The following is a 20,532-nucleotide window of genomic DNA, read 5'->3' on the forward strand; positions in this document are numbered from 1 at the left end:
AGCAGAAAGTAGTGTACCATTAAAAACCAAACCAAAACAAAAAAGATTCTCAGCTCCCCTTCTGTAATAGGATTGGTATGAATGGAACCTGAATATGATTTGCAAGAAGAATTTTGCTGGCTGCAATCCTGTGCATGTTTATGTGAGAAAGTTCCATTGTTCCTGCTTGGACTTCCTTTGTACAGAGATTGAGCTGCCCAACTGTTTCAGAATATATTAATAAAAAAAGCTTATATCTGGGCCTTTTAAGCCTAGATTAAAAATGAAAATGAGCTTGATATATATTGTTATCAGTCTAAAGAACATGAGATGCATGTATAGCTGTATAGTGATCTGTGGGATTGGTTATAGGTTGGAATAAAGGTGTGTGTATACATTTTTTAGTTCTGTTACAACCTGAGCTTTCTACTCTCCCCCCCCACCTGCCTCCCTCTTTATGACTGACTAGCTTGGTTGCTAAGGTAGCAGATTTGCACCTATTGTTCTTCAGCAAAGTAAAAGATAATTGCTGTTGCATTTTAGCCTACTGGCTTTGGAACATCTTCTTTTAAGGTTTGACTGACACATTAGTTTATTTGTCCTTGACAATATGCATGAGGTTTTTCATTAAGGGATTTGTACTTCTTTTTATTCAGTCACTTAAGGAAATAGAGATGAGAATTGACAGGGAACGGATATTCATTTTCATGCAAAGTCAAGGAAGCATTAAGTGATTATGTTTCTTTTCTTTCAGATGTCAACATTTGCTGCAGTTTAAAGCACCTGTTATCCCTTTTCTAATAACTGGTTTGCTTTTAACTGACACTTTAATATCATACGTGTATTTCATACAATTATTGGGGAATATGACTTGATACAAGACATCAACATTGCAAATTATGTTGTGTTTTTACTATGCTTTTTCATTTTAATTTTTTTCATTTTATTTCATTCATACCCTGCCTTTCCCCCCAAAGGTGCCCAAAACACTTTGCATCTTGCTCTTCTTCATTTTACCCTCACAACAACTTTGGGGTAGGTCAGGTTGAGCGTGTGTGACAGGCCCAAGGTCACCCAGCAAGCTTCCATGGCAGAGCGGGGATTCGAACCTGGGATTCACAGATCCTACTCGGACACTCTAACCCCAACACCCAGAGGCAAATGAGAGGGAGAGAATTGTTCGAGGACAATAAGGTCCATTCTTATCTTACATGGCAGACCTGATTGTTGCTTATGTATTGCATGCTTCCCAGGGAGCCTAGAAAAATGTGAAGGGGGAAATGGTTGTCTCCAAATACACAATGTCAGGCGGTAGACACAGCAGATATCCCGGGTGAGGCTGGGGGAGCTGCAATTGGATGCACGTCCCAAGTGTGTATCCATTGTGTATGGATTTGCTTGTGATTCCTGGTTTTATTCTGTGCCCGTCATAACTGCATAGTTGTTGAAAAAAGTAACTGACTTGTTTGGCAAAAGCAGAAAGAGAAATTTATAAACTGAGTAAGTGAGCTAAAAAATTAACAAATCTACAAATGAAAATTATACATTAGTAGCAGTTATCTAAAGTGGGTGTGAACATCTCATAAATAAATAGATTTTGTTGCAGCTGAAATTCTTTTTTAGTATACCTTGCTTTTAGACCTCTTCTGCTGACCCTGTCAGAAATAACCATGGGGGGGGGGGAGGGGGAGACTATGAACTGTTCATCTTTTGTTCAGACATGTCTGAATATTTTAGGCAGATTTCAGACTTAAAAATGTAAAGATTGATCAGTGGGATGAAAGGAAGGGGATACCTAGACTAGAATTATATTTACAGTGGTCAGGGGTCATTTTGTAGAAAAAGAGCTAGGGGGACTCATTAGCATAACTCATTAGCATATGCCACACCCCCTGACATCACCGGAAGTGTGTCCTCCCCACAGCCGGCGGAGACCTCCAGCGGGCACCAGCAGGGAGCTCCAGGCCCCGCCCTCCTGCACCTCACCCGGGGGGATGGTGTCCCCCCGCGTCCCCCCGCGTCCCCCCCAAATGACCCCTGACAGTGGTTGATAGATTTTGGATAATTCAAAAGTAGGTACTACTCAAGAAATGTTCTCCAGTTTGCCCCCAGCATCTGGTAATCTGATATAGGGTGCGGTCACATGCGCCAGATAAAATCGGGGGGGGGGGAGTGAGGCTATTTCCTCTGGAGGAATTTGACCGGCAGTTGCATGATCATACCTCCCTTTGAAGCTGCAGGCACAGTCTGTCAGTGTGTGATCAGACGCAACTGCGGGTGAGTTGGGTTTTTTTTGTGCCTTTCCCCCCCATGCGCTTAAATGAGGAATCGATGAATCGCACCTCTGCACTGAGGGCTTCTTATGGAGTTTGTGATGATGCACATACTGCAAAGGGGGGGAAATCCAATGGCATGGGGTCGGGATGGCCTGATCAGACCATCCAGACGCCATGAGAGTGCGCTGGAGCGATCAGACACAGGAAAGTCCACTCGTGGTCCGTTGCAACCCATTTACTACTGGATTTTCTTTGGTGTCTTTTAACTCCACTTCTGTGGCGGAGTAGAACGGGTTGCCAATGGCTGCTGGGCGCTTCCCAGATGTTGTTGTCTGATTGTGCCATTTAAATCCCACCCGGCATTTGTGCCTATGTCAGGTCTAATTGTGCATATGATCGCACCCATAAATTGACGGCCTTGAAAGAGTTGTCTCCCTGTGTGGGTTATCTCTCTGAGTCCAAAATAACTGGGACCCCAATTTCCTCCAACCTGAGACTTAAAAACTCTTAGGCAATTGAGCATGAACTTTCTCCTTCCTCATTCCACCCCTTTCTCCTCTTGAACTACCCTTTTAACTCCTAGAGGTCAATTCTTAGCCCTTGATAAGCAACTTCTGTTTTTTCCCTTGTTTTTTAAAGATATACACACCCCTTTTCTGTATCGCTCCTGGCCATGCAGAAATCCATATCTTCTTTGATATATGGCTTCATGGAAGGGTGAAGGGCATACTTTGGAAATCCCACTCACCCAAATTTTCAGGAATCTATAAAATCTTAGAGGCTTGAACAGACCAATTTCCTTCCCCCCTTTCCCCTTTGATTCTCAACAGTTGTCAATACTTTGTGTCTCCTAGAACATACACAGTCCTAATTATGAAATTGGGAGGGGTGGTCCCTGGGGTTGTATGTTAATTTAAGAAGTCACATAAATTTGCACAGCTGTAGAATCCTATGAGTATGTAACCCTTTCTTTCTGTTTCAGTTGCCTCATTTTGCTATTTTCATAATCAGCAAAGGAATTGGCACCTTTACTATTATGTTACAAGTGGGGAATCTTTGAGACTGGTGGTGGCAGCGGCAGGGCCTGGGAGCGGCTCCTGGCATCTTCTGGCTCACCGGCAGAGCCTGGAGCAGTTCCCTCCGGCAGCCACCAACAGCTCTACCAGTAAGTGCATTGTCTGCACATGAGCAAGCAGCACTTTTTATTTTGGGGGCTATTTAACCCCCCCAATATATTTTTTGTTAAGTTTTCAGATCTTTCTGCAAATGTAGGGGTTCCTCAAGTTTGCAGGAAAATCTCTTTAGCATTGGTGTGGCCCCAATTTGTGGATTTAGGTATCCACAGATGGGAACCAGACTAGATATATAGATTATATACACACACAGAGAGAAACAAATAAAATTAGGGAAAAGAATTGAAGTTCACAGTCAGCCAGGTGCTAAGAGAAAATTGGTTTAAAATGTTCTTCAGATGGTATAGAATCCCAAAGAATACTGAGAAAGCAGACAAAAATTTAAAAGGAAGAAGAAGAAGAAGAGATTGGATTTATACTCCAACCTTCACTACCCAAAGGAGTCTCCGAGTGGCTTACAAACTCCTTTCCTTTCCCCTCCCCACAACAGGCGCCCTGTGAGGTGGGACTGAGAGAGCTCTGACAGAAACTGCTCTTTTTCAAGAACAGCTGTGCCAGAACTATGGCTTGCCCAAGGTCATCCAGCAGGTGCAAGTGGAGGAGTGGGGAATCAAACACGGTTCTCCCAGATTAGAGTCCGCATACTTAACCACTACACCAAACTGACTGGAAATGCCAAGGTATAGATGGAACTTTTTACCATATGTGGTGGACTTGTAAAAAAGCAAAACGTTATTGGAAGGAAATACATGGAAAATGGAGAACATATTAAAATTTATATTCCCAGTTGAAGATAAGAACATGGTAGTAGGAATATTGCCCAACAATTTACCAAAAGTTTTGGAAGAGATATTCAAATATATGGTGACAGTGGCTAGAATAATCTACTGAGCAAAATGGAAATCAGACATCTGTCCAAGTTTAGAAGAATGGGAAAATAAACTTGCCGATTAGGCAGTAATGGTGAAATTAACAACCTCCTCGAAATTTGAGGAGAAATTGAGTTGTTTATTATGCAAGTAGGAGACAAATTTAGAATGAGAAATAGTTCAAAATTGTGCATAAAATGTATTGCTATGCATATAAATGTTTTATAGTGAAGAAATAGAATGAAAACAAGTTTTGAATATAAATGTATGAGGAAGTGTTTGTTGAGCAAAAATATCTGTCATTTTTATATTTTATGTGAGATATATAATAGAATTTCTTTTAAGCTTTGATATATTAAAAGTCATAGCTATGTAGAAATGATGAAATATATGTAATAGAATATGCAAAAATGATGAAATTAGTTATATAGTTGCAAAATAATTTAAAAATCTGAAATTCAACATATTTGAAATAAGGACTATCATATCCTATAGAAAATGCCTTAAAACTATAATGAAGGGGATATTGGGGAGAAATATTTACTTTTTTGTTCTATAAATTCTGCAGATAATCTTGATATATATAATTGGTTATATAATCCCTCTTATTTTTGTATCCCTTTTACATTATACTTTGTTTTCTAAAAATTAAACAAAAATCGATATATAGATTGGCATCCTCCAGTGGTCATCTCAGAATACTCATATACAGAAATAATCTATGAAAAGATAGTGGTGCATGCTGGGAAACTCATTCTGTAACTTGGACTTGCTACTGTTTCTTGGGCTAATTGTTCATAGTTGTTATTTCAGGCAGATTTTCAGCAAAAGAAAGAGCCAACTCAGGAAGATACAGATCTGGACCGCAAGAGAAGAGAGACAGAAGCTTTACTGCAGAGCATTGGTATTTCACCCGAACCACCTCTAGGTATTCAGATAAGCTCACTCAAGACATTAAGATTCATGCATTCTTCTGACTATAGCATGCTTTGCTTCCTTGTTTTGGTGATGTTAGTTACATTTCACCCATATAACCAGTTCCTTGTCATCTTTGCTAAATGTTGGCTTTGCCAGTCATTTTCATATTTCCCATTTTAAAATTGCTTTTCCACAGCCGCATCAGTACTATCTTTCACTGCCCTTATTCCATTCGTTTTGAAATATTTGATTTTACTTCCTTAATTCCAGCATTTTCATAACATAATCTTTTTATTTTGGAAAAAGGTTCTTTTACTATACTTTAAAGCAAATTATGTTATTAAAAAGACAGTAGAAGAGAAATATAAATTTAGTAGTCAGTCTGTTAGTATATATGCTTTACTCCCCTCTTCTGTTTTTCACTATATTTTCACTCCGTCCAATTTTTGGTAGTCTTAGAAAAATTGGGTTTTGTTTCTTGCTTCCTTTATGGTAGGTGTGTTTAGGGTTGCAAAGTCCATCTTCCACCCCCAGCGGGGGACTTTGGGGGCGTTCCTGGAGGGGGCAGGGCATCCCCGACGTGATGATGTCATGTTGGGGACGTCCGCCACCCCCCCCCCACCCGCCCGTGCGCTGGATCTCCAGAAATGGCAGTTCCCTGCACTTAAAGGAGCCGGCGTTTCCCTTTTAAATGCAGGAACCGGCGTTTCCCCTTTAAGAGCACGAAGCTGGCATTTCCCGGCAAGCTTGTGGAGATCCGGCTTGGGAGGAAGCACGGGTTCCACACACTTAAAGGGAGAGAGATGGGTGGCTGTGGGTGTTGGGGGCGGAGCTTCCCCCTCCGGCCATTTGGAACCCCCCCAAAAAACGGGAGACCCCTGGCAAACCAGGGGGTTTGGCAACCCTAGGTATGTCACATATGATGTGTAGACCATACCTTTGAGAAATAGTTTGGATCCTCCCCCTCCCTTTATTCACCTTCCCTTACATTTCAGTGCTTCTTTCTTATCCTTGTCTTTTTGGGTGTAATCCCCTGAGTCCTTTCCTAGGTAGGATTTTGAGTAGGCCTGTTTAGGATTGCTCTGTTTGCTCTGAGAAGAGCCAAAAAATAGAAGCAATGGAACCAGGTGAGCATATATGCTTGCTCACTCTTAATTTTATAAATGCAGGGTACATTCCTCAACAGTAGATGAAGGTTACCTAATATTCTCATTTTGTGTAAACTTATTTATACTTTAATTCAAACCCATCTTAAGAAAATGAAACAAAACATTACATTATGGCTACCCTCTGTAAACCATTGTAAAATTACTTCAGCAGCTAGATGCCACTTCCAAACTCATAGGGGACAGGCCATTGCTTCTTGAGGGAGCATCTGCTTTGCATGCAGAAGGGCCCAGGTTCAGTTCCTACCACATTCCTTTAAAAGGATGTGTAGGTGATATGAAAGATCCCTGGAGAGCCCATGCTAGTCAGAGTAGACAATACTGACCTTCAGGGGTCATTCCGTAGAAAAAGAGGTGCAGGGGCTCATTAGCATAACTCATTAGCATAATATTTGCATATGCCACACCCCCTGACATTGCCGGAAGTGTGTCAGAAGGCAACACCCACCGTTCAGGCTCCACTGGACTGTTTTAGATTGCTAGCTATTGGGGGGGGGGATGCACAGATCTGTCCTCGCAGAGGAGGGAGAGCTTGTACCTGAACAAAACTTGGTCTTAAAGGTGCCACTGGACTGTTTTGGACCGGGGGGGGCTCTGCAACTTACCTGGCTGCTTCTTGCTCTGACTGAGGGCTGATGGGAGCAGGGGGTGGGGCTTGTTGCATGTGCCCGCCCCCTGGGCTCTTTACTGCCAGAGCTCCGCTCCTGTGTGCTCCTGCAGGAAATGACCCCTGCTGACCTTGATAGACCAATGGTAGGTAGCTTCATGAGGTCATAAATACAATTTGGGATTAAAAAATAGATTTATAATGAAATACAAGAAGTCATGTTATTTTTTTCTGCCACATAACTAATAGTCTAGAACACAGCAGCAGCAGTGGGTTTTTGAAGACAAATGGATTTATTTTCACACACCTTAAGGGTAAATACAGCAACAACAAAAAGATCAACACAGATTTAGGGAGAGTCAGATTAAGACATCATTAATCTGATTTAAGGGCAGTGTTTTATCCTTTAAGTGTGTGAAACCCTGAAAAAATCTATTTGCTTTAAGAATCTAAAGCAAGTTGAAGAGTTGGTATGAAAAGGACCTGAGATCAAATACAAGGCTTTTAAACATTGGTGCAAAGAGGTTGCCGCATTAACTCCAGTTCTGCATTTTGGCACAGTTTGGTTAAATCAGCAGGCACTGCCAATGAGATGTTCTTGTGCCGTACAGCTGCTCTGTACTTTAAAGATGGAGTCACTCAGTGGGGAGGACAGGGAGGCAGAAAGGTTGATAGCATCCTAGGCTTTATCTCAAAATACCATCACACCATTCTAGTCACCTTAGATGTAATGCAGTTTTGTACCATCCTTTGCCACACCTCTGCTTTCACCACAGCAAGCTCATATTCTTTGTAGGAAGCTGCCCTGTTAGTATGGGCTCTTTTTGTAGCAGGTACTCCTTTGCATATTAGGCAACACACCCCTAATGTAGCCAGTCCTCCAAGAGCTTACAGTAGCCCCTGTAAGAAGAGCTCTGTAAGCTCTTGGAGGATTGGCTACATTAGGGGTGTGTCACCTAGTATGTCAAGGAGTTCCTGCTACAAAAAGAGCCCATATGACTATTAGTTTGTCCAGCTCTTTATTGTCCATTCAGAATGGCAGCAGATCTTCAGGATCTCAAGCACAGAACTGTCTTTCTTTACACCTACTACCTATGTCTGTGAGCTACTACCTTTTCCCCTTGCCAAATAGGTTGCGTAGGCTGACTACAATGCACGCAACATCTCCCTATTTCATAGGCACTGGTCAGTTTAATGAAAGATAGATTAGTTACCCCCTTTCCCCCATCACTTCAGCCCCTCCTCCAACCTGGTGGCTTTTTGTCCACATGGGTCCCATACTCAAGGAATCATGTTTCCAAAAGTTTAAAGGAGCAGGGCAACATGGGAGAATCCACATCCACCAGTATCTTCTACAGACTGTTGGTTGGATCCAAGCAAGTTTTCCATATTTCCTCACGTAATGAATGCAGCACTTGTTTTATGGGTTACATGGGATTCCACTGTAACTTTGGCACATGACTCAGGGTCTCACTATATTTGTGAACCCAAATTTTTTTAATGTTGCCAGCTTCTCTCAACCCCGTCCTTTCCTCAAGATTTGGTGATGCTGTAGTGTCTCACAAAGTGGGCATACTCACTAGGGTTGCCACCCTCCAGGTGGCCCCTGGAGATCTCCTGCCTTTACAGCTGATGTAAACTGTAAAACTGATGATGAAATCAAATTAATAATAAATAAAAATAATACAGATACCAAGATTAGTTCCCCTGGAGAAAATGCCTACTTTGGAGGGTGGACAGTATGGCATTATATCCTGCTGAGGTCCCTCCTCTCCCCAAATCCTGCCCTCCCCAGGCCCCACCCCCAAAATCTCCAGGTATTTCCCAACCCAGAGCTGGCAACCTGAATACCTACTAACAGGGCTATTTTTGGGCAGGAACGCACAGGAACGGAGTTCCGGCTGGCTCCCAAGTTGGCCACGCCCAGCAGAAACTCATTAGCATAATAGGCCACACCCAACAGCAGAAACTCATTAGGATTGGCTACAATTAGGGGTGTGTGGCCTAACATGCAAAAAGCCCTGGGTTTTGACAACAAACAAGGTAAAGAGAATAAGAAGCAAAAGGTGGGTGTGGCTGGATGACCAGACTTCTGGTAACATGGGTGTGTGGCCTAAGATGCGAATGAGCTGTGCTGTCAGGGTGTGGCCTAATATGCTAATGAGTTTCTGCTGTTGGGTATGGCCTATTATGCTAATGAGTTCCTGCTGGGCTTTTTCTACAAAAAAAGCCCTGCCCACTAAACTGTATCCATGGTCTTAACAGCTGTTTTTTGTAGAATGCCATGATTCTTCTGAAAGATTGGTACAAATCAAAGCTCAGTGCCTAGTGATACAGCAACATGAATGACAAGCATGTTACCTGACACTTCACACTTGCAACTGCCCAAAAAGCTGTAATGAGAAATGGATGCCTTTTGCTGTCTCAATTCATTTTGGTAATTAGATTAGTTCCTAATGAGAATATATTTTGACATCACACTACAACGCTTGGGAAATTTAGTAAAACACTTAACAAATTTACTTTGTCAAAGGTTTACTTTGGTCAACCGAGCGTTTAAAAACATCAGTGTATAGGCTTTACATGCTTTTTTAGTGTGGTTGCCTTGAAAAAAAAATATTTTGTTTCCATTTCTCCTTGCTCTTTTTACTTCTAGGTGCTAATCCAGAGGGGGGAAATGATAGAATTCTGCAGTAGCTGGTCTGCTACAGTTGGTCTGCATTTGGCCTTCATATGTATTCTTTCTCTATCATGGCTTATTATGGTTCCCCACTTTGATCTTCCTGGTCCCAGGGCTAAAGACTGTGATAAAGTTGATTTATTTTGAGTCAGTCACACTTGTGGAGGCTTCATCAATTGCCCCTTTACTCAGTGTGAAGTTCTTATTCACCCTTCGCACTGGATGGGTTCCATAGGCCTAACCAACAAATGCTTATCAAGCCTTCTAAAAAGCTCATCAGAAGATTTGTAGACAAGAAAGTGAAGTTAAAAGGTTTCCAGTGACCATCTGGTGAAAGTCTTTGTGCTTAACACATTTGTAGAATGTCATAATTAGAACAACCACCCTCACTGTTCCTTATGATGAGATGTTGTGCATGTCCTGGGGAGCGCAGATGCAAAATTCTGCTTTGAATAATATGAAGATTGGGGGGGGACGACGACAGGAGGTCTGAACTTTGGAGTTCCTGGCTCCTTAGATCCATCATGTCATGTCTCCCTGCAGCAGAAAGTTAAAGGATGGAGGTTGGTGGCATAATTTGCAGGCGTTGCTAATGGTTCTAATAATAGCTTATCTAGCGGTGGCTCAGAGGTTAAGACACTGAGCTGCAGACTGGAAGGTAGTTTACTTATTTATTTATTTGTTAGATTTTTATTCCGTGCTCCCAACCTAGGCCAGCTCAGGGCGGCTTACAGACAAACTAAAATTCCTACAATACAATAACATAAAATCACATGTTAATATAAATACAATGTTAAAACCAAGACATAATAAAGTGCTAGCAAACATTCCTCATTTTATGGTTCAAGACTCTAGTACCATGTCCACATGACGGAGTGAGCTCCTATCTCTGGCTCCAGCTCCTGCCAACCTAGCAGTTCGAAAGCAAGAAATTGCAAGTAGATAAATAGGTACCGCTTGGTGAGAAGGTAACAGCGTTCCATGTGCCTTGGCATTTAGTCATGCTGGCCACATGACCATGGAAACATCTTCGGACGGCGCTCGCTCTTTGGCTTGGAAACGGAGATGAGCCGCCGCCACCACTGGCACCACTGACATCTGACAGTTACAGAGAGTGAGCCCAACCCCTGGGGTCCCCCCAAGTATAGCCTGACCTGAGTGCCTGGGACATCTGAACAAGACTAAGAAGCGGATTGTACGTGAAGTATCAAATGCTAGCACTTTAATAAGCTGTATAGTTGTGGTTTTAAACTTTTGTATGATTGGTTTTTATATGGTATGTTGAATTATTATATTGTATTGTTTTATATTGTGCTGTAAGCCGCCCTGAGCCGGCCCTGCTGGGAGGGCGGGGTAAAAATCTAATGAAATAAATAAATAATAAATAAGTAGCCAAGATATTTGGATCAGACTGGAAAACTAGAACTATAAATTTATATCAGTAATGTTAATTAACACAAATAACTACTTGTGATTAGAACAGCAAGCCATGAAGCAAAAGACCAGCATTTGTAAACATTAGCCATCTAATCAGCCCAATAAATTATCCCTGTTCAAATAATTATGCAAATGTGCCTTCTTATCTAATCTTTGGTCCAGTTTAATCAGCCACAGTTATAGATCCCAGAAATGAAACAATTTCAATAGATGTCCATTTTGCAGTTTTTTTAAAAAAATGTTCTTGGAGGTATATCTTTTAAGAATGTATTTCTGACTTGTACAGCTTGAAATAGTTGAACAAAAAAAAATCAAAATAATTCCTGGCTTCCAAGTGTTTGTAATATTGAGTATTAATATTATATCAGTTTACTTTCAGATCAATCTAAAAATTCATTTCAACCTTAGTTTCCAAAAAAATTGAGAATTCACTTGACTTTCTTCCTTTTCTTTTCCTTTTCCTTTCCTGCTTTTGCTTTCACCATTTCATACTCTCCCAATCATCCATCCATTTTATCATTTGGGTCCTTGTTTATGATTTGTCTGACACTGCTCTTCATCAGTGCAGTCGTTGCATGATTTAACATGGGATACCTGTTATTTTCATTATTTAGTCCCAACCCCTATGTCTCCCTCTCCGAAATCAGTGAGCACTCCCAGTGAAGCTGGAAGCCAGGACTCTGGAGACTTGGGACCAGTAGGAAGGTAAGATGAACACCTTATTCAGTGTATCTTTCTTGTGAATCCCTTTCCCACTGTTTCCCATTCCATTGTTAAACTGTTTAAAGTGTGAACATCTGCATTGGAAAGTAGCTAGTATATACTATACTATTGCCCCCTCCCCAATCTGAGTAGTTCTGTGGACCCCAAGGGGGGTTATATTGCAGTCATGGAGTCACGAAGAGTCGGACTCGACTGTGCGACTGAACAACAACCACCTATGCAAAGTTCCTTCAGCCTAAGCCCATAGTGAGCTTGGAGCAGAGTAACTTTGCATAGGATTGCACTGTTTGATTGCTGTTTCTTGTTGGCAATCTCCCATAACTCACAGTAGGCCATTTTTAAAACCAAGGAGTGTTTCGAAGGTAATTTATGAATTGCAGGTGGGAGTGTGGTGTTAAAAAGAAACAGGTCAGCAGTCTCACACTGTTTTTCCAATCCCTTGGACTTACCTAAAATAGTTTTGGACACTGGTCCCTAAACTGGGTTGTAAGATATTTCCTTGTCTGGGATATGTGACTCTGATGTAGGACAGGAAGTCTGAAGTAAATTAATATGCTGGATAGAGTTTTCTGCAGTGACTCCCAAAATGTGAACCTTCTTGAATAGGCAAGAACTGCTGTCGTTCTCCTCCAGTCAGGCTGGAGACAAATGAACAGAAGAAGCCCAACCTAGATGATACTTTCCCCCAACGTCTCACCTATGTATGGGGGGGGATGTGCTTTCCCTCCTGTCCACCTGATGTGCCTTTTTCATCTTCAAGGCCAATGGGGATAGGCAACTTTTTCTGTTTTCATTGTTATTGGCTTTTTAAAACTTACCTAGGCTGTTTGTTTTACCCAAGGTATCCTCTTTGTCAAATGTCAAACTGATAAGAGGATAAATCCCACATTCATGGATAATTTTTGCTTGTAGAGTACAAGCAGGAAATTATTTTTTTCAAACCCACAAGGCAGGTTGTGGAAATAAATAATATACAAATAATAACAAAGGGAATCTCCATGTATTTACATGTGTGAAAAATGAAGGGGAGGGGTTATGGGGAATTGGTGCTGTGGAATTTCTGGGTAATGGGAGCTAAATCCTGCTCCTTCCATGCTTTACTGTGGTTATTGTTTGTAGTTGTAGTTGTATTGTACACATGTGTCTGGGTGAATGAGAACTGCTTTCCAGTTTGGGCCAAATTCATTTTGGGAAATCCTGTGCAAAAGGAAGAAGCCTGATGCCTTTCACTCCTGTGCTGAAAAAGCTGCTGGTTTAGGTTTCACGTCGGTTTAAGGGCACGGGCAACAATATCAAATACATGTTCCCACATTAAGTTGCAAATATTCCAGATACCCATGAAATCAGTGCAACATGTATTACTCAAGAAGGGAGAGTCAAGAAGCTGAAGTAGTAGGGTAGGAGGGTGAAGCAGGGACTGAGCGACATCAAAATAAGCCAACTGGCAGCTCTTGCTGTATGTCCATTCTTGACTAAAAGTACCATTCTGAATGCAATTCAGCTACATGTGAGTTGTCAGGTAGTTGGGTACTTTAGTTTTCTATCTATATGAACCCAGACTTTTAAAAAATCCTTCATGGATGCAATTGCGTGTCTAACTCATGTTATTATTATTTTTTCTTACAATTTGATCCTACACATGTTTATATGTGATTCATTGAGCCTACGCACCCAGTGTATGTCTGAGTACAAAATAGTCTAAATAGATGCATATAGGATTGCAGTTTAAGGCCTCAGTCTCTGTGTCTCTCTCTCTCTCACACACACACATTCTTGAGAATGCATGTTCTTGAACAGCTTGACTTAGTTGTGTGACTTAGTTCTGAATAAATATTCATAGGACTGGGTTGTAAGGCTGTATAATTATGACCTAGAAAGGGGAGATTGGATTTGGATGTTTGCCAGCTATCCAGTCAGTATTAATGTCTTTTTTCCATTTGATCCTTTGGCATCATTAAATATTTCCACATTCTCATTCCTCAAGGATGCATAGAGTTCAGTCCTTGAGATCACTGATTATTTTTCTCATTAACAAGTTCCTCATGCTACAGCTCTAAGAGGATGGGCACTCTTCATCCCAAAGGGTGATTCATAGGGGGGGTGTCTTAGCAAATTTAGCACTATCTACTATTAAGATGTAATATGCTGTCAAAAAACTCTTGTAGTTAATGATTCTGCTGCATTAATAAATTTGCTCATGGAAGCTAAAATTAGTTCTCATTTAGAGGTGGCGCCATCTGCAGGCCCAAAGGAAATTGGTGATAGAATGTACCTGTGCAGGCAGCTCCACTGTATATCTGTGGAGAAATACATGTGTTGATGATGCACGGGAATGCAAAATCTACGTGGATTTTGCAGAAAAGCCATAGAGCAAGGGGGAAGCTGTTATTTATTATTTTTCTCCATTTTTTAAATAATATTTCTGTGCTGTCCCCTTCAGAGTCATGCTTGAGGCAGCGTACACTTATAAACCACAACAAAAACAAACCTCAAAAGCCATTAAAAACATGTCATTATATATACGTAGCATAAAAACAATCTGTAAAACAGAAGCAGACAATTAAAAAGCTGACAAACTGAAACCCCTAATTTAAAGCCAGGGTTAAAAGATGTGTGCTAGCCTGGTGCCTAAAAGAAAGTAAAGTAGGTGTCAGGCAGGCCTCAAGGGGGAGGGCATTCTCAAGCCAAGATGCCATCATAGATAACACCTTGTCTCTAGTAGCCACCCACCTCACCTCTGAAGGCAGGGGCACAGAAAACGGTGCTTGAGAGGCGGATCTTAACTGGTGTGCTGGATAGTGTGGGAAGAGATGGTCCTTCAGGTGTCTTGGTTTGCTGCTGCTGCTGCTAGATATTTCTTGCAAAATCCACTGTCTTGTGTTTTATTCTGCACACTGGGATGTAATTGCAGAAGGACTGTTGTAATATTTGCAAAATATGTAAGTACATCATCACAGGAAAGCTCTCAAAGAGTTGAACCTACAGTGATATGGCATAGGATAATAGATCAGTGAGCAGGGCTTTTTTTTTTTTTTTTGGCAAAAGAGGTGTCGAACTCTCAAGAGGGAAATGAAGTTTTTAGTCTGTATACTGAAAACTCATGAACTTTTAAACATTTTTAAAAGAATTTTGTCGAAGAGATTCTGGAACTCCATTCCAGTGCATTCCCCCAGAAAAAAGCCCTGCCTGTGAGAGTAATCCTGCTGTTAGACTGATGCTAATTAATGTTAAGATTGCTAAGTAGCTCTCAATGGCAAATTAGATTATTATTGAATAATAACACATATGAGTATATATTTTAAGACTATAAATAGAAAAGACTTCCAAACATTTAGCACTTCAGTTATCACAGGCTATTTATTTATTGCATAGAAATGAAGACCTTAATTCTTGATGCTACTGTATACATCATTTCCTGCAGAACAAGTTAGTTTTGTTCTGACCTGACCATCTGTCCCTTGTTTCTCAAGAAGGTTATGATTTATCCTGCTGTCATACTTGAGCTAACATTAACCACAGGGTTACTCTAGAACATTATGAAGTTTGGACCTGGTCTAGACATTAGGAAGTAATAGAGAAATAAAAAATTAACTTACGAAGTTGCCTTTTACCAAGTCAGAACGTTGGCCCATCTCATTCAGCATTGTCTTCTTTGGCCGGTGGCAGTGGCTCTCAGCCAGATAAGGAATTTTCTGAACACTGGGTACCCGATATCGTTTCAGATGGAATTATTAGGGATTGCGCCTGGGACCTTCTGCGTGTGAGGACAGTGCTGCACCACTGAACCACCCCTCCTTTCGCCCTGATAGAGCTCTCTAGTGGTTCTTCTTTTCAGTTCTTCCACAGCTGTAATGTGGAAAGTGGAACAAATGGGCATTTCACAGATCTAATTGGGAATGTGAGATTTGGTGACCTTGCTTCCAAACTTGTCGTGTGAGATTTGTGGACAAACTGTTGTAAGTTTGTTTAGGTACTAATATATTTCTTTGAAATACACCTGTGTAACTCAAAAGTTCATATAGCACTTTAGAAAGAAAAATAGACAAATAAATTTAATTTAAGTGTATATAAAAGCAGTGACAGAATTCATGTTTCTGGGATCCAAGATCAATGCAGACGGTGACTGCAGCCATGAAATTAAGAGATGCCTGCTCTTTGGGAGGAAAGCTATGGCAAACCTAGACAGCGTAATAAAAAGTAGAAACATTACACTGCCAACAAAAGTCCGCATAGTCAAAGCGATGGTATTTCCAGTAGTAATGTATGGCTGCAAGAATTGGACCATAAGGAAGGCTGAGAGCTGAAGAATAGATGCTTTCGAATTATGGTGCTGGAGGAGACTCCTGAGAGTCCCTTGGACTGCAAGGAGATCAAATCAGTCAGTCCTAAAGGAAAGCAACCCTGACTGTTCCCTGGAAGGACAGATACTGAAGCTGAAGCTCAAATACTCTGGCCACCAAGTGAGAAGGGAGCACTCCCTGGAAAAGACCCTGATGCTGGGAAAGATTGAAGGAAAAAGAAGAAGGGGGCAACAAAGGATGAGATAGATAGACAGTGTTACCAATGCAACGAACATGAAATTGAACAAACTCCAGAAGATGGCAGAATGCAGGAGGGCCTGGTGTGTTGTGGTCCATGGGGTCGTGAAGAGTCAGACTTGACTGTGCGACTGGACAACAACAACAACAAAAATATAAAAGCAACAATCAAAATATTCCACTAATTCCCAAGTGGTTTGCAGACTAAAAAAAAAAAAATTCTTCCCAAAAGAAGACCAGAGACCAGATTATTAAATTGACCGTAGATAAGAGTGTTCTTGAGGGTGCGGAAGCAGCCTTGTCAGGAGCCTTGATGCCTACGCAAGCCTGGTGTAACTTCAGATTTTTTCTAAATTAAAATTCTGATGATGCTCCAATGGCAGCAGGAAAGGAAGAGCAAATCATGCATCCTGCTTTCTCACGTCTTCATGTTAAACATACTTCTGCGAGGTATGCTGTTGTGTTGAGGGAAAACTATAAAAAGTGCTACGATATAAAAGGGTATTCAGCTGAGTGGGAGGGAAGGCAGCGTGGTATAGCCTGATCTCATCCGACCTTGGAAGCTGATCCAGGTCAGTTCTTGGAAGGGAGACCACCAAGGAGGCCTCTGCAGAGGAAAGCACTGGGACACCAGATCTCTTCTCACTTGCCTTGAAAGCCCCTTGCTGGGGGCCTCCTTAAGTCAGCTGCCGTTTGATGGCTGTTTACACACACATATTAAGCGGACTGGAAATCACTCCAGTACTTCTGTTTTGAAAAACCTGGATTTCCATTTGACAACACCCTGGCAATTGAGACTGGGTTTGGGAAGCTGTGTCAATGGTCTTCCTTCTGCCTAGAATTGATAATGCAATAATGACACAAAGAGGGTGTACTTGCACACGTGCAGAGGGCCTTTTCCATACTCTTGACTAACCACAACTTGCTGGTCCAAAGAAGTGACGTCCAGACAGGTCCTTCTCAGTTTTGATATTAAGCGCTTCCCCTAGGCTGCTCATCTTCAGGATTACTAAAAACGCCCTTCGTCCATCCTCCTAATAATTCTGAATGATGAACATTAATGATTCCTAAATTACACATAGGGAATTGAAGTCAGGAAATCGTAGACTATCCAGTGTGTGACTGGCTCTCATAGGCTCCACGTGTTATTAGCCGTGTCCACTCTGATCTCTGCACGTGGGCTCTTCCCTGAACTGTTAACAGCTCCCCTGCAGCTCATCCCCCCCCCACCCCAGATGTGAGTGTAAGCCTGAATGTGTCAGGAGCAAGGGCACACCCCTGTAAAGTCTCCAAAGGAGACCTTTTCATCCAGTAGCCGTTGTTGTTTTCATCTGCTGAGAATTCAGTCCCCCGGCTCATTCTTTAATGACACCGTAATGGAATTCTCCCTAATGGAATATGGCTTGTCACTTGGGGAGCTTGTCAGGTTTTGAAAGAGGGTGGAAGAAAGGGTGTAATGATTGCCTTAAGCAAGCTACATGTATTTTTTCCCCCTTCTAAGGATCCCGGGTGTGCAGGTATAAGTGGCCCCAAGACACTCATAACATTAGAAGCTGGCGCAAACTCAGCAAATCACACTCTTCTTTAATGACCTTGGCAGCATTACAGAGGTCATTTTCACTTTGTTCGGTTTTATATGCAACTTCTGTAACACATTAGACATAGCAAGTGTTTTTCCCCCTCCTCCTTGACATCGAGCATTCAGAGCTTTACCACCACCCCCCCATTTCAGCATTCAGATTACATACCCGTGTGTTGGTGGGTGGAAAGGTGTGTGAAGGGGGGAAGATTGTACTTTCTAATCTTTATGTAATGTAACATAATTTTCATGTAATATAATGTAAAATCATTGTAGAAATCCAGTGCAAAAATTTTGTTGGATGTTCCCCTCCCCCCCATTCGGAAGGCATCCCTTTCAAAACAGAATCGTCCCAGTCAACATGGATGTTTCCTGCTTCCTCTTTAAGAATTGCTGTCCTTCAGTTGTTTTTGAAAATGCTTTGCTGCAATTCCTTTTTCTCTTTTAATGGACTTGATATTGATTGTTTCATCTTGATGTGTCAGCGTGCAGAATATGCCCTTGCCCTCTCTCCCCCTTTCATAAATGTGAGTTGCAGGGGGTGACCCCTATCCATGTGATAAATAATAGCACTCCTAATTTGATTCAGCTCTCTGTCTGTCTGATTTCTACTAAACCAAAGAGCAGCGTCCACCCAGAACTTCTCCCTGTGGATAGTGTTCCATGTCCCAAAGTGTGTGGAATCCAGTTGTATCACTTGGAGACAGCAGAATTTCTTTTCTATGTGTGTGCATTATATTTATTTATCTGTTTAGCTTATTTATAGCCTGCCTTTCTCACTGAGATTCAAGGCAAATTACAGAGAAAGAGAAAAAAAGAAAGAGAAAAAAGTAATCATACAACATAAGACCTTACATCTGGATTTGAAAATAATAACCAGTTACATTTTAAAAGCGGGAAAGTCCTGAATGTCAGAAGAATGCTATGAGAGGGAGGTAAAGTGAGATGGAGATACCTGACTAAATTTTTTTCCATTGTAAAATGGCTGAAAAACCCTCTTGTTAGTTAGAGCCAAGATAGACATTACAGCAGCCACGGGTCCAACTCATGGCCACCTGGGCCATTTTAGAGAAAATGTTGGTGATTTAAAAATGCTGCAAGGGCCTGATGGGGGTGAAAAGTACTGGGTTCGCCGCATGGAGGACTCGGACGACGACATACTGTAGCACACGTTTATTGTACTTCACATAGACTAAGACCAACTCTAACGGCCAACAGGGCCAACTATATATATACCCACCAGCAACCCCCTCACTCCCATTGGAGGGATGGAATGTCCCGCCAAGGTGGCTATTGGTTGGGGCTGGGGGATCCAGGATCCGAAGTTTCTTTTGTTCTCAGATCCAAGCTCTGGCCTTTCCGCGGACCCCTGGAGGCGGTCCACGTACATAACACCCCTCCCCCCATAGTTTCGACTCTGCCTACGTTACGTAGTCCTGCAAGTACGTGGGGGTCGGCGCTCTCGTGTGGAACGCCTGGGGGCCGGCACTGCCGCACTAACCTCTGGTTCCGGCTGGTTAGCATTTTCAGGAATGCAACAATAAAGAACCTCTGCTTTCTCAGACTTTTCTAAAAATGTTTTACATGAGGAAAATGCTTAGTAGTAGCCATGCTGTGGTTGGCATAGGTGAAAAATAAAATGGTGAGAGGAGCATTGAGATTTGGCCCTTGGAAGAAATTGTCTTCCAGGTTATCTGTGATTTGCAAGTAATGCTTTGGAACATTTGGTGTGAAGCAAATCCAGGGCTCCTGTTGATGAAGCCTTGCTTGTTACAACTTGGCTCTGATTTTCCATCCACAGCAAATAGGCTCTTGCCTGTGTTTGACCAGATCATAGGGTCTGATCTAATTCAGGGTTTGATACATTATAGTCTGCCAAATGTCAGAGGGAGCATATCCTTTATTTGTGTCTTTTTCATCAGCTTTTTATGTGGAGCAAAGCTCATCTCTTAGGTTATGAGACAACAGAAGCCTGATAACAGAAGCCTTCCTCACTTTCCTCTCTTTGTTTCAGTACAACCCTCCTTCACTTTTACTTTTCGGATCCATTTCACAAGTAAGGTAAAGGTAAAGGTTCCCTTGCTTGAAAGCCAGTCGAGTCCGACTCTAGGCTTGCGGTGCTCATCTCCGTTTCAAAGCCGAAGAGCCAGCGCTGTCCAAAGACATTTCCGTGGTCATGTGGCCGGCATGACTAAACACCAAGGCGCATGGAACGCTGTTACCTTCCCACTGAAGTGGTACCTATTTATCTACTTGCAATTTCTTTCTTTCTTTCTTTCTTTCTTTCTTTCTTTCTTTCCTTCCTTCCTTCCTTCCTTCCTTCCTTCCTTCCTTCCTTCCTTCCTTCCTTCCTTCCTTCCCAAAGTTAGAACAAAACAGAAAGGAGGGTAGGCTCGCCAGCTTGCCATAGTTCTGGTGATGTCAAGGGGTGTGCCATATGCAAATAAGTTATGCTAATGAGTTATGCTAATGAGCTCCTGCACCTCTTTTTCTATGAAATGACCCCTGGAGGTAGGTGGGGTTGAGAGAGCTCTGACAGAAACTGCTCTTTTTCAAGAACAGCTGTGCCAGAACTATGACTTGCCCAAGGTCACCCAGCAGGTGCAAGTGGAGGAGTGGGGAATCAA

Source organism: Gekko japonicus, unplaced genomic scaffold (genome assembly GCF_001447785.1).
Source record: "Gekko japonicus isolate JY-2015 unplaced genomic scaffold, Gekko_japonicus_V1.1 scaffold154, whole genome shotgun sequence".
In the NCBI taxonomy this organism is placed as follows: Eukaryota; Metazoa; Chordata; class Lepidosauria; order Squamata; family Gekkonidae; genus Gekko; species Gekko japonicus.